Consider the following 9,168-nt stretch of genomic DNA (forward strand, 5'->3'; position numbering starts at 1 on the left):
TCCAGAACTGGTACTCACCATCCAGGAAAGGTGCAGACAGGCTGGAGAGGGTCTTAGGAAGAAAGATGATCAAAAGGCTGGAGAACCTGTCCTGTTGGGAAAGATTGAAGGAATTAGGTCTTTTCACCCTGGAGAAGAGAAGGCATAGGAGGGACCTCATTATGGTATTCCAGTACCTAAAGAGCGGCTACAGAGAGGACAGTCTCTCTTTTCACTAGGAGCCACACGGAGAAGACATGGGGCAATGGGTACAAGTAACACTAGGAGAGTTTCACCTTGACATCAGGAAGAAGTGTTTCCAATGGGACCAGTCAGTCACTGGAATAATGTCCGCAGGGATGCAGCAGAGCCCTTATCACAGGAGGTTTTTTCAAGAAGCAATGTGACAGGATTCCAGACAATATCTGTCGCTGCCTGGTCCAGCCCTAGCAGCACCAATGGATCCTTGATGACAGGGACTGGTGACATAGCCTGCCTGCTGGAACGTCACCCAATATTGGTGACGAAGAAGTGGGAATGATGAGGTAAACCCGGAAAGCAAAACTTCAATAATGTAAAAATAAAGGGATAGGCTGCATACAATATAGGGTTACTTCGAAGACATCAAAATGGGGAAAACATGACACTATATACAGCGCTGGCTGAGGGCAGGGAACCAATGAACAACAAGAACTACAAACATTACCTTATATGGAGAACATAACTAACCAATCACCAACAAGAACTCAGAGCATCACCCAATTTGGCATGAACATGTTAACATAACCTTTCCCATGATTCCATGCACCTCTCCATAACTTAGCTGTATGTTACCCTCCTTAGCATCCTGTTTCCTATGGTCTCAGCTTGATGCCGTCTGTGTACTCTGTCAAGGCCAAGTCACTGTCCATCCCTGCTGATCTGCCTCCCATGAATTCTAGGCTTCCTTTCCTATGAAAGGCTGGATCGGGTAATTTTCATGTTCCCTTCCTGCAGACTGTGACAGCCTGCTTATTTAGTTGTCTTGTATAAACATGAAGTCAAATTATTTCCAGGTATCTTGTAACTGATAGTATGTTTCTGTGAGAAATTGAAATGATGATTTAATTAGATGGTGAAATGAACATCTGAAGCAGTCAGCTGCAGAGTGAGGATTATAAATTCCTTCCTTCATTTTCTTTGTTTTGCATTGAAAATTTAAAGTTTGTATTTAAGAAATGCAGGCACTCTGGTGTTCAGAATAAGCATTTAACATTAGATGCAAAACTATCTAAAACAGCTACTAAAATACTTTTGTGACCTAGTTTGGGGAAGAAATAGAACATTTCCACATTTTATGGTATGGCAGACATATATAATGAGTCTAATATAACAATGGAATTATTTTTATTAGCTCATCTGTAGTAATTCTGTGTCACAAAATTCTTGATCAAGGACACTGAATCTTATCATTCTGATCATGATGGATGCTATAAATCATGAAATCTCACTGAACTCAATACATTAGAAACCTGAATCTCTCCTGAGAGAAAGGCATTGCCTGGTAATATGAGCTTTTTATTATGAATCAGAAATGCCTTTGTTTTGCCTTAGTGGACTTCAGTGCTTTCTACTTAGTCAGTGTGGGATCTATCATGAATCAAAAATGGAGCATTTGTCAACAATGCAATGATGCTCTTCGTTTTAAAGTGCAATGGTATGTAATAGTAGGAGCACCATGTCCTGTGTTGGTCACTGTGTTCTTAAAAAACTTCAATGAACTGGAAAGTGTACGGAGGAAATCAAAAGAATGTTAAGAGCATTAAAAAAGTTTAACTATGAGGAAAGGTTGAAGAGCAGAGACACCACTGTGAGACCACTGATAGTTATCTTTGAATGCTCATGGTGATTGAAGGAGGTCCCTGATGATTGGGAAAAAGCAGATGTTACATGCTTTTCAAAAAGAGCAGGAAGAATGATAAAGTGAACAATAGGTCACTCAGTCTCCCTTCACTCTCTCAGAGGATTACAGAGAAAGACCTCATGGAAATTGTTTTCAAGCCTGTGACAAGAATGTGTTTGGGAACAGACAGCATGGATTTACCAAGGCCAAAGTATGCTTGACTGATTGCCTTCTTAGATGCTAGTGACTCTTTGTACGGGCTGGAGGGAGTGGTGTGTGTCCTTTGTCTTGGAACAAGCAAGGCCTTTGACAATAGTCTCCCAAAACAAACATGTGGCCTAGAAGAGGAGATGCAGACTGGATGGAACACAAACTGGATAGAAAGCTATCTGAAATAGGCTTTAGGGTAGTGGTCAACAAATTGAACTCTAACTGGAAGTGATATTCCTCAGTATTGTTATGTAAATCCAGCTGGCAGCTCAGTGCCACGCAGCTGCTCGCTCACTACCCCTGTGCTGGGATTCTGGAGAGAACTGGAAGGGTAAAAGTGAGAAAACTCAGGGATTGAAATAAAGAGAAAGGAAAACACTGCACATGCAAGCAAAGCACAACAAGGAACTCATTCACCATCTCCCGTGGGCAGGCAGGCATTCAGTCATCCCCAGGAAAGCAGGGCCCCAATATGCATTATGGTGACTTGGGAAGGCAAACACAGTTATGCCAAACATCCTCCCCTTCCTTCTCCTTCCCCCAGCTTTATATGCTAAGCATAACACCATGTGGTGTGGGGTATCCCTTTGGTCAGCTGGGGTCAGCTGTGTCCTCTCCCAGCTTCTTGTGCACCCCCAGCCTCCTCGCTGGTGGTGTGGGGTGAGGGGCAGAAAAAACCTTGACACTCCGTGAGCCCTGCTCAGCAATAACTGAAACATCCCTGTGTTATCAACACTGCTTCCATCAGAAATCCAAAACATTAGCCCAAATCAGCTGCAACAAAGAAGATCACTCCAGCCAAAACCAGCACAATGAGGGGCCAGTATCGGGATGATTTTACTTAATTTCATGAGACAAACATGATGGAGTTTAGCTAAAGCAAATGCAAAATCCTGCATCTGAGACAGTACAAATGCATGCAGCAATACATGCTGCTGAGGCAGCAGTACTGCAAAAAAACCAAAAAAACCTTGCGGTGTTGTTGGGCAAAAAATTGAATGTGAATCACCAGATTAGAGTGTAGGTAGCAGGTCAAAGCTGTTAAAGAAAGTATTTATTCCCCTTTACCTGGCATTTTGAAGGCTACATCTGGTACATTGTGTTCAGCTTTGCATGCCCCAGTACTAAAGTTAGTCCAGCAAAATGTCATTAAGAGGATTGAGTGACTGGAGGACATATTGTATGAGATGGAGTGAACTGGATTTGCTTGATCTGGAGATGAGAAAGTTAAAAGGGGGTTAAATTTCTGTCTTCAGTAACCCAAAAGTCCTTTGTAAAGCCAGACTCTTGTAGATGAGCAACAAAAAGACAAGAGGTATTTAATTGCCACAGGTTGCAATAAAGAAAATTGTAACTGAATATGAGGAACAACATTTCAGGGTGAAAATTGTTATGAATAGATTGCCAAGAAATGTAATGAAATTTCCATCCTTGGAAGTTTCCCTGAACAACCCTATATACTCTTCCATTCTGTTCACTCTGTTGTTAATGCTTCTAGGAAGAGAAATTGGTCAATATGTTTTTTGCTTTAAAAAAATAAAATCTGATCTTTATGAGCACAAGAAATATCTTTGAAGTACTTTCCAGAACATCACTTCTATGAATTATTTAAGGCTGGGCCTACAAAACAGTATTTTGCAGCAGCTAGATGTTGGGTTCCTTGATAAATATTAAAATTTATGTCTGCAAATAAGTCATAAGGAATACAGCTTTGTCTGGAGCTCTGGAATATTCAGGCACCTAAGAACTGGAGTCACAAAAAACAGTGTGTGGATGCACACTGTGAAATGTAAATAAACATAAATGTATACATGACAGACAAACTTTTAAAGTTTAAGGAATTTATTCAGCTGTGTGTGAACTTATGATATGGTCAGTTTCTGCCCATATTTGGGACCTATTGCAGACTTGTGTCCTTATGAAAATATTACAGAGCACAGGTAGAAACTAGACATTGAGATGTTCTCTCTTGGCCTTATTTGTTTTTTGGGGTTTTTTGTTTGGTTTTTTTTTTTGGGGGGGGGGTTGTGTTTTTTTGTTTGTTTGTTTCTTTCTTTCTTTCTTTTTTTCTTTTTTTGTTTTTTCTTTTGACTCAGCTGTTCAATTGTTAGTATACTCAGCAAGGTTAGACAAGACACTGGGAGAATAAATGCCAAGTCAGCATTTCTTAAGTGCTTTGAAGATAAAAGACAATATAAAGCACTAATTATCAGTACTAATTAGCATCCCACCAAACATGACTCACTGACTGGTTTTTCAAGTCTTTAAAGGGTTGTCAGCAATCTTCTGGAAAGCTTGAAAACCTTTTTCTCACAGAGAGAAAGTGAGAGCTGGAAAGCACTGATGTAAAGCCAGTGAACAGCTCTGGGCTTGTCTGACTCCAATCAGAGTAAATTCAGTGAATCAGAGGCTGACCTTTAATTTGGGGCCACCCTCCAAACCATGTAGGTAATCATTAAACAAATGTATGGGGTCAGGCTCATAACTCATAGAATTCTATGAAATGAATATTCTCTTACCCAGGATACCCAGAGTCTGCTCAGTAGATACAATTGACTCCCTGGCTTCTATCCCTGAGGATATTTTTTTAGATGATAATGTTGAATTTCTTCCCATGCAAGTCCAGCTGCATAAGAGTCCCGTCTCTTTTTCATCCTAGATTTTTTCTGCAGCTAAGGTAGGATATGACCTATCAGTTTTTGGGGTGTTTTCTGCGTGTGAACTCGGTGGTTTAGTTCTAGCTATATTATATCCAGAGCTAGATATGATTGATAGCTATCCAGAGCTGGAGATATATATTCAGATGATGAAGTGTGGGTGTCCACCCCAGGATGACATCAACAGCTTTCTTGAGTCCAGTGACTGGGCCAATTATCTCTCTGTTAAAGCAATAGAAGCTCTCAAACTTCTTTTAAATGTAGAACAGCTACATTATAGAAATAGGCTTGAGCAGGCTGAATACCATCTGTGTCTATCAGGCAAGTTTATGTTTAATGTCCCCATTGGCCTAATCAATGACAGTTGAACTGAGCAAGCCCAACACACGTGAGAAGGGCTAATCCCTTCTCAAAATGTGATAGCAGGGTCTTAATGAGACAGAGAGCTGTTAGTGATGCCTGTCCTTGTTGTATTGTCAGAGTGTGCTGTGTGATGTTACCCTTCCACGTTGGAGCATTTGGGAAGAAGCAGCTGGTTGGCTTGAATGCCATCATCTCCCTGAGGGATTCAAATCTGTATCTCTGGAGAGTCAGCCTAAACAGCGGATGCTCTGTTTTGAGAGCAGATGCTTTCCATCTCATTTCCCAAAGAGGTGCCAGCTATTGCAGCAAGAACTTCAAAGTTTATTGCATCATAAAAAGTTAATTGAGTTTCCTCCTGTGCAAACCATATAACCATTACGTTGTCTTACAGGAAATGTCATTCCATTTTGTGAGGAACCCGATCCCATCATTTATCACTGGGCAGGTGTTTTTTTATCAATTAACTGTTGCCTGATATAACATTTGATAGCCTGACACTTCCAGTGACCTATTTCAAAGGACAGGGATTGCCACACCTGCATTTTGTGTCTGCACCTAGCTTTCACTGCCTTGGAGAGCCTGTCATGGACAAAGGCAGAGGACAACTTAATTGCTAGTCACAGGCAGGCATGGGCCAAAACACTTGGTTTTTTAAGACTGTTGCTCTTTTAGACATGCATTTAAATTCAGGACATGTGGGCAACATGCAAAGTTTAAAGAGTTATGTAGAAGCTGAGGAAAGATTATGAGAATCTCAGATTTGGATTTATATGTACAAGTCTATATGCAAGTGCTTTTTAGGCTTCTGCCCAACATGTTATTGTAACTACTAAAAATAATTCATGACATCTGTCTGTAGGCACAGTTTTAAATTGCAGCTGCTTCTCATTCATAAACTTTCACGTGTATGTGTTCAGGGTAAATACATTCTTCAAACCTTTATTGATTTCTGGGATGAACAGATATGGCAGTAAGAGGAGACAGAGCTGCTAACTTCTGCAAGCTTCCAAGATTTAATGTACTTTCTGTAATCCATGAGAGTATAAAAAGACTGGCCTTAGCCCATTAATTATCAGCATTAACGCATAAAATAGAAATTAAAAATCACAGAATGGTCGGAAGGGACCACAGCGGGTCATCTGGTCCAATTCTCTGCTCAACCAGGGTCATTCTAGAGCACGAAATATAGAACTTAAGATAAAAATCAAATCATGCATTTCCTTAGATGAGTGGTTTTCCAGAAAAGTAAATTTTTTGGCATTTTTCCTGAAGGAGAAAATGGAAAAACACGGAATTACTGTAAAAGGAGAAGTTCAAAAATCAGTTTATAATGTTAAGACTCTAGAGGCTTTGGAAGGAAATTATGTTACAGGCAGAGGCTGTAGGCAGTAAACATCTTAATTGTTTAGAGTTAGAGGTCTTAGATGCTTTTAGGCATCTGTGCCTATGAGCACTGTACAAGAAATTTGGGCTGCTGACCTGGAAATCACGTGCTCAGAAAGGAAGAAATTTGGAGCTTCAGAGCATCTGACTTCATGGAGCATGCTGCTGCAGAGTAGAAGCATTTAGAAATGTACCCGAGTTCTGCCCTTGTCTGAAGCTCTGGTGCCTTCACAGGCTGCATAGAAATGTCTTCTTATGCCACAAGTGCACAGTCTTGAATTCCATGTAAAATACAGTGTATATGTCTCCTGTGCAGGGCCAGGAGCTGGAATCAATAATCCCTGGAGGTCCCTTCCAACTCAGGATATTCTATGGTATCTATTTTCTTCTAACAATCATGTAAGGCAATTTTATTTAAATAGATATATAGGCTGAATTATTTTACTTTTTCATATTTTAACCCATAATTTGGGGTTGTATCCAAGACCACCTGGAAGAGGAAAATCAGAGTTGAATGGATTTATCTTCACAGATTAATTGGTGTCTTTTTATATGTGGTAAAATATAAATATTGGATTTGTGATGGCCACCAAAATAAAAACCAAATACCACAGTAGCAGCTTTGTTGTCACATTTGCACAGTTTCTATAACCCACAGCCATTCATGTTCTTGCTTACAAGTTGCTAAGGGGATTCTTGGGTTTTTTATTGGATTGGTTTTTTTGTACTTTTTGCGGTTTTGCTTGCTTGTTTTGTTTTTGTAGTTGTTGTTTTCTTTGTTTTGTTGGGGGTTTTTTGGGTTGTTACATTTTATGATCCTATTTTATCATAGTTTTGAGCATACTTGTCATATCTGGGAGGCTAATCAAAGATGGATGAGTGCAGAAGACATTTAATTTACACAAGTTCTCATGGTGCAAGTGTTAATCCAGATTCCTGACAGGCTTTTCTGGGAACTGTCTGGATCTTCATATTCCAGTTCGGGATGCTGATGGAACTTGAATAAGATTAAAACATCTGTTGGGAAAACTGAAAGTAAGTAAACTGCTTGAAATTTAAAACATAAGGTGTTGAAAGGAAGAGGTGGGAAGATCCTCCTGTTGCAAGTGAGGCTGCAAAAGCATATTATCAAGCGTAACATTAGGGGCAAAAATAATGATGCCAAAGGGCTGTTCATTAGTCACTTGTTGTGAAATAGAAGGAGCTGTGTACTTTGAATGGCTCTTAGCTTACCAGGAAGTGATAACAAGGATTGACCTTATAGCAAAACAAAAGCTTCTATAGAGACATAGTGAAATGAACTGCTAAAGAATTAGTAAAAAAAGAAAAATCTCCATTATTAGCTAAAGAACAAGATAGTTGAGATATGAAAGATAAAATGAATTTTCAGTGGAGAATGACCAACTAATTTACTTTAATTAAAGAAAGATGAGATCTGAAATGAGCTTGAATTTTACTGCAAAGGCCTTCTAGAACATATAATGTACTGCCATAAAGAGAAAAACATAATATTCATGGTACATTGCACTTTTATTTCTTCAGTTTTCTACTTAAAGAAAAGATCTTTTCCTCAAGAAATGCAAAAAGATGTCGTATTGCAAATACATGTTTATACAATTATGTGTATGCACATAAATATCTCCCACCAGAAAGGAAGGTGAGTCATTTAGATGCTGGTATTATCACTTCTGAGCAAAAGTTTTAGGCATGTATGTCTTAAAGAATCATCATCAGATTTCACTATCTTGACTGCTGCTGCTGTCTCAGATGTCATGATCACTGACTCAGTGATTCAAGCCAGGAGCTCCTATTTCCGAGGGGTGACCTCACTGTCGGCATGTGAGCAGGATGGTGGCAAAAGGCATTTCTTTCAAAGCCCCACTATTTACTGGGCAGAAAATAATTCAAGATTTATTGTGCTGCTGAGGAATAAATGAAAGAGCAATTTTGAATTTAGTAATCTGGTTAGGACCTGGAAGGCAGAGACTGGCATTACAGGGACTGAATTGCTTATGTGTGCTAAGTAGGTGTGGGCCAGTTTTAGTTGTTTATGCACCTCTCATAGTCTTCTGAGCTGGGAGATGATGCTGCTTAAAGCAAAAACCTTATTTTATTTCATTATTTGGACTGAAGATGAAGGTATGGAGAGACAGCCTACTGTGAATTGAATAAGAGCAATTTGGAAAATTAGTACTGAGCCCTAAGAGCAGCAAGTGTATTCTCCCAAGATTTCTTAAAGTGAACTAAGGCAGGCTAGCTCAAGTAAACTAGAATTCAACTGTGTTTTCATATAACCTTAAATTAACAGCTGAAGGTGATATCTTCTTAAATAATTGGATTTTTTTCTGTATGATTGCATATGACAGTCAACAAACTTTTAGTCCATTGTTATCAAATTAGTATTCATAGCAAACTGATTAACACAAAAGACCACTAACAAAAACTTATTCAATCATCTCTCCTAAGCCAGGTGTTGGAAAATGATATTTTTCTCTGTCTGTACAGCCCATGTATTGGGCAAATTAAGTTTTTTCACTTGAAAAAATATTTCTCGATTTTTCACTCGATGTGAGCATTACATTCATTACAGCTAGCTTGGCTGCCTTGGCAACACTAAGATCAATATACTTCCCTAAATAAAATTTTCTGGGTAAGTTCTTCATAGGTCATGAAGATAAATAATATGCATTGCAA

Source organism: Zonotrichia albicollis, chromosome 2 (genome assembly GCF_047830755.1).
Source record: "Zonotrichia albicollis isolate bZonAlb1 chromosome 2, bZonAlb1.hap1, whole genome shotgun sequence".
Lineage (NCBI taxonomy): Eukaryota > Metazoa > Chordata > Aves > Passeriformes > Passerellidae > Zonotrichia > Zonotrichia albicollis.